At 46.0% G+C, this 6313-nt stretch overlaps 1 pseudogene across 1 annotated transcript; it reads left to right on the forward strand.

Moving 5' to 3' along the window:
- Positions 1 to 1110: 1110 nt before the first annotated feature.
- Positions 1111 to 3619, forward strand: LOC309348564 (cation channel sperm-associated protein 2 pseudogene; annotated as a pseudogene). Its single transcript has one exon. The product of its transcript is annotated as a cation channel sperm-associated protein 2 pseudogene (transcript).
- Positions 3620 to 6313: the final 2694 nt, after the last annotated feature.

A 6313-nucleotide genomic window follows, 5' to 3' on the forward strand; every position in this document is an offset into this window, starting at 1 on the left:
TTGTTAATCCTCACTTGGCTCCAGAGCTTCTCCCACCCTACCCACCCTCAGTTAATGTCTTCTTTTGCAGGTTAACTTTTTTTTTTTTTTTTCATAGGTTTTGCAGGTTAACCTGTCTCCACAGGTATGCGGGCGCTGCTACGATAAGGTCGCTGTTAAAGGGCCGGAAAGGAATTTCCCTGCATTGGCAGGTTTCGCCTTTCCCGTAGCAAAACGTCACAACTTTGGCGGTATCAGGCCTTGGGCGGAATCCTTTAGTCCATCTTCCTCTTTGCGGCGGCGATACCAGGGTTCCCCGTTAAAGGGGTTTTTGAAGGGAGGCTTTGGCCGTACGTCGAAAGGTCGTCATTGCTCTCCCCTGCGGCGGCGTAACGGGGGCGGCTATCTCTGCTTGAACATATGTTCTCCAGAGCCGGCCCATCCCCCCCACACACACTGGATAACCCTGATGCTCCCTAGGTCCCCGGCTGGGGACTAGGGAGGGAGAACGCCCAATGCCTGAGCCAAGGTCTACCCACATTTGAAATTTAATAAAGTTGTGGCCAATTTAATCCCATAGCACGTTGTCTAGAGTCGTTATTCCACATGACGGGGGGACCACTCGGGATCTGGGGACTCCGCCTGTCCACGCAATAAATATTCCCTAGCAAGGGCTAATTGAACTTCAGGGCTGTGGGGAACTACAAGAAGTGCCCATCAGAGGTGAAGCATAAGGGATCAGATGGTCCTTTCCGCCTAGGCTGTTTCGGGCTTTGGAAATTCACACAAACACCTTGAACCTGGTCCAGAAAAAGAAACTGGCAACAGGAGAGGAGCAACATATTGCCAGTAGTTTAGTCATGTAATTAGTTTGGCTACTGCATTCTGCACTAGCTGCAGGTTCTGAAGCAGATACAGGGGTAGCCAACATAAAGTGCATTGCAATAATCAAGCCTCGAGGTTACCAGTGCATGGACCACTGCGGTTAGACAATATACTGGCTCATGTCTGCATTCCATTATATAACTTGCATGCATTGATCCTAAGAACTGCAGTCCTAGGCATACTAATAGAATCAGGCTAGTGGAATGCTCTGACTGCTCCAGGTGTGAGGTCACTTCTGAGTGTCTATTATGCTGTATGAAGAACCTTCCAATCTTCGTTGGGCCATACCAGGAGGAGCCAGCAGGAGTCATGGAGGACCAGCCACCCTCATCACATGCTTCCAAAGAGACAAATGAAGTACCCTTTGAACTGCATCCCCGAGCAGATGCCATCCGCTCCAAGCTGATCTACACTTTCTATCTGATTGACTATCTACAGGGGCTAGGCAGTGCTATTCCACGCCATAACATACGAGATTTCTTGGACCACCGGAAGCTAAAGAAGCTAATGCTCACAGACCATCACCAGCTGGTGCGCTTCAATGTTGCGCCCAAACGGAATGTCGTGATCACGCGAGAAATACGCTGCCGTAACCGTATCCGTGTGCGCTGCAGCCGCTGGCCCCCTGTCGCCATGTGGGCTTATTCAGTCCTGAACAGCCAAATCTTCAAAGTCTTCATGATCTTCCTCATCTGCCTGAACATGGTGGTCCTCATGATCTTAGTAGAGATAAGGGATAAGTTGGAGGACCACTTTGTGAAAATGAAGATAGCAATGGAGGTGATCATCTGGGTCATTGTCCTCATCTTTTTGGTGGAAATTGGGCTGAACTGGGCTGTTAGCTTTCAGGATTATTTTAAGAACTCCTGGAATGTCTTTGACTGCACAGTCACCATCATATCCTTTATCCCTGAGTTGATACTCCTTGTTGAAAAGAAACACAGCAAGGCTGTCACATACTTCCTCCAGGTTTGCCGTGTGCTGCGATGCTTAAAGCTCTTCCCTAGACTCCGGCAAATCCGGATCCTCATTATGGCCCTCTTCAAAGCAATGAAAGCCATGAGCTTCATCCTGGTGCTCCTCGTCTTCTTCTTCTATATTTTTGCCGTATCAGGCATTTTCTTCTTTGATGGCTACACTCGCTCAAACCTGGATGACCTAGAGTACAACAGGTTTTTTCAAGACATGCCCAATTCACTGGTGACCATCTTCATTCTCTTCACCATGGACCATTGGTATGCTCTGCTGCAGGACACGTGGAAGGTCCCAGAGATAAACAAAGCAATCAGTGGCTTGTTTATCTGCGTGTGGCTCCTTGTTGGGGCATTCATCTTCAGAAACCTCATGGTGGCCACCATGGTCACCAATTTCCAGACCATTCGGAATGAACTGAGTGAAGAAATGAAGCAGATTGAGATTCAGCAGAAAGCTGACAAATTTAAGCTGGAACTGCTGGAAAAGAAGTACAGCTTACCCCAGGGGCAGGACAAAATGAGCACGGGGCCATCCACAATATACAGCATACCAGAAGTCGAGGCTGGGCCTCTGGATTGGGAAACATATGTCCACAAGAACCTGCCAGGGCTATACGAGGCTGAGAATGACGAGCAGGTCATTTGGCCCCGTGACGCCCTCTTCCGCTACTTTGAGCTGCTGGAGAAGCTGCAGTATAACCTGGATGAGCGCAAACAATTGCAGAATTATGCCGTCTTGGCTCTGTCCAACCTGGAGGACAAGGAGTGATGGCTTCTGAAGGATCAAGAAGATGCAAGTGTGGACTTCTGCTTCTATTAGACTAGAACTGCAAGGAAAGATCACAAAACCACCCGGTCTGCAGGTTTTGGACACTTTTGGATGTCTCTAGGGTTTCATAGCATTGGTGAGCAAGGCACACCAGGGTGCACCCTCAAATGCCACATTTTCCTGTGGGCCAGACCGACATCTGTTCTGCACATATGTAATATTTGATCTACAAGAATAAATTCCCCCATACCCCTGAAAGTTGGCATAAGACACACCAATGGACCAAAGAGCCAACTTTTTATTAATTAACCACAAGTGTCTTGCAGTAAGCTAGGAGTGACCTGCTTGAACACTGGGGATATCCTTCCCTAGGGGAGGCAATGGAATGAACACCTCTGTTTCCTGTTGAGGAAACCTCACTCTGGCTTCTGGATCAGAGGATTGACTGGTCCATGCCCTTCCTTTTCCACTCACCAAAAGGTGAGCTGGGAAGCGCTAGTTTGCTCCATTTCTTACCTGTTCTATTCCTGTCAGATGAGTGAAGCTTCTAGGAACCAAAAGTCATTTCCTTCTTCATCCACTTGAGCTGGCCGTTGATGTCTGGTAGGTGACACAGTGTCCCTTCAACATCTCAGTGAACCACAACCCCATTTCCTTTTCTCTCCTTGACCACACTCCCTACCTGTTGTGGCAAAACCAAGGAGTTCATCAAGCAATTGAAACCCACCATACTGAGCTCAAAGAGTATGCTGTAGCTGAAGCACTGGTACACCTTTGACCAGTATGGGAGATACCACAAATTCCTAATGAGCACCCTAGTAAGTGACTGACAAATCTATCCTCCTGGAAAACAGAAGAGCAGTCTTATTGAAATGTTGCAAATAACTCCTTTATTCTGAGAACACATAGCCGCATACACAATTTTATTGCAAGCTGAGAGAATCAGTTACATCAGTAGTAGAAGGATGTTTGTGGTTAATTAATTAAAGAAATGTTTCCAGCTTTAAAATGATTGATTATGGTATTGCCTTTCTTCCTGAATTCTTATTTTAAGTATTTATTTAAATCGATTCAATGAATTGTTCATCCAAGCCTCAAGGCAGCTTAAAAAATTGGTAAGAACAAGTCAAAATATGATGGCTTGGATCCAAACGTTCTCTTTCTCTGTTGGAAGGAGCATTTCTTGTTCATCAGAAGGACCACATACATCCAAGGAAGATTCCCATCAGGAAAGAAAGTGGCATCCATCAGAGGAAGGGGAACTGTGGATCCAATCCAAAAGAAATAAAAACAACAACACAGGATTAGATATATTACTCCAAAAGAAAATGGAGAGGTTAATCTGCATCATCAAAGACCAAATGGAAGAAATGAGACAGTAAAGAAGGGAAATGACACCTGTAAAGGCACTGATTCTGTTCACTCTGGTTTTCATACATGTTAGAAACACATATTTGGGCCTGGCCAGATGACCAGAGTTGGGGGGGGGGCTGATAAAGGGAGAGGCAACATTTGAGCTTTGTGGGGTCCAGGTCCATGGGGGCTGGTCTACGGGAATTACTGAGACACAGCCCTCCCACCAGAAATGTCAGGCAATTAAAAAAACAAACCATCTCAAGATCTCAAACACTCTCTTGCCTGTCCCCCACACACTTTATATTTCCTTGAATTTACTGAGGCTTTTCTACCAACCCTCATGGACCATACTGGCCAGGGCTGATGGGAGTTCTAGTCTGATAAGATCTGGAGGGCCACAGATTCCCTATTCCTTATTTATATGTTTTCATGACTTGGACGGGCGGCAGCTGATAATTCTTTGACTTGGTAGGGCTGCAATTTTCAACCTTGCTTTTCTCATCACCGTAAGACTTGTACAGCATGTGCTTAGGAAAGTGTGCCTTTACACATGTGCAGAGTGCCATTGCTTTTTCCTCTCTAACCCTCTCCCCCCGCAAAAAAAAATATTCTCTGCACGTTAGTTATTGTCTACAGACAGGGAAAGATTTACATACCAGATTGACACTACACCTCTAATTTAGAAATTCAGCTATACTTCATGGCATCTGTTTTTGAATTCATGGATAAATGGGGAACCTGTGTGTGGCTTTGAGTTCATGAGAGTTGTAGTCCAGCAAATCCCATAGGCAACAGGTCTTCCCATTCTTCCTACAAAGGCTAAGACCTGCACAAGAGCCCAAGAACCTCCTTGTAGAATGATATAATTTTGGCTCCATACTCCCATCATCTGGCCCCTGACTGCAAGCTTCCTGGTCTCCACTCCTCCTCCTCCTCACCTGCCCAGTCCCTGACTCTCACATTGGATGTTCCAGATCTCTGTGGGACGGTGCTCTGTTTTGGACTTTGGACACCTGGATTGACCCTGGACTGGGAATTTGACATACTGACTTACTGCCAGGTAGGCCAGGGGTTCAGGACATTATGCTTGTGTCTCCCAATGTTCATTAAAATACAGGTAGCAAATATGACTCTCAACAGCCCCAAACAGCATACGCAAGTGTCGGGGGGGGGGGTTGGAAATGTAAAGGTAAAGTTAAAGGACCCCTGGATGGTTAAGTCCAGTCAAAAGTGATTATGGGGTTGCATGTGGCCAGCATGACTAGACTGCTTCTGGTGCAACGGAACACCGTGACAGAAGCCAGAGCGCACGGAAATGCATTTTACCTTCCTGCTGCAGTAGTACCTATTTATCTACTTGCACTGGTGTGCTTTCAAACTGCTAGATTGGCAGAAGGTGGGACAGAGCAAAGGGAGCTCACCCCATTGCGGAGATTCAAACCGCTGACCTTCTGATCAGCAAGCCCAAGAGGCTCAGTAGTTTAGACCACAGCGCCACCTGCGCCTAGTCTTACAACAAGAGTGTAGATTAACCCTAGCTTCAGCAGGGCTTGAGGAGGCTTTAATTTCACTTGCCAATCAATGTCAGTTAAAATCAGGAGTGATGGCATGGTTCCACTATCTTCCCCTTTGGAAGATGACTGTAGTTTCTTTTGATTTGCAGTGGGTGATAATGGCTCTGTTATTTCACTGCCTACAGCTCTCATCTCATATGTTGACAAATGTCACCGATCAGCTCTTATAAGGCAGGTGAAATGTGTGACCTGGACATCAGCAAGGTTTATATCCACCTCATGTACGACATTTGTTTGCAGGTTTTCCATTCCTGGATGCCTGACACCGCTGCTGATTTCAAGGAAGGAAGGATCACTCTGATTATTTAGTGCAGGCCCATTAATCGCAGCCTGTTGATACCTGAATTCTCATTCCGTTCCATAAACCACTTGTGAGAGCAGCTTTCATGTGCTGCATCTCAAGGCGCTTTGAAGATAATAGCCGGATGAGACACAATTGAACAACAAATCATTACCAGAGCAAAAGGGAAGCCTCATAAACCCCATCTGAAACAAAATGTGAGTGATTTAAAAACAAAGGAGAAGAGCATGTGCAGAGTCACCATCTCCAACCCCCTGTGGAGAATAGCTCCATTTACAAGGTGTGTAGCAGTTATAAAGCTGATCGGCTGAAATCCTGCATGAGAAAAGGCCACCCCACGCCACCCATTAAATTCAAAATGAGATAAAAGGAGATGGACATTATGAGCTGAAATCTTATTCACTAACCATTTCAAGCAAATACTGATTATTCATATTATTATTATTATGGTTTTTAAGCAGAGGTTGGATGGTCA

This window comes from Podarcis erhardii, assembly GCF_964252035.2.
Source record: "Podarcis erhardii genome assembly, chromosome: 8".
Lineage (NCBI taxonomy): Eukaryota > Metazoa > Chordata > Lepidosauria > Squamata > Lacertidae > Podarcis > Podarcis erhardii.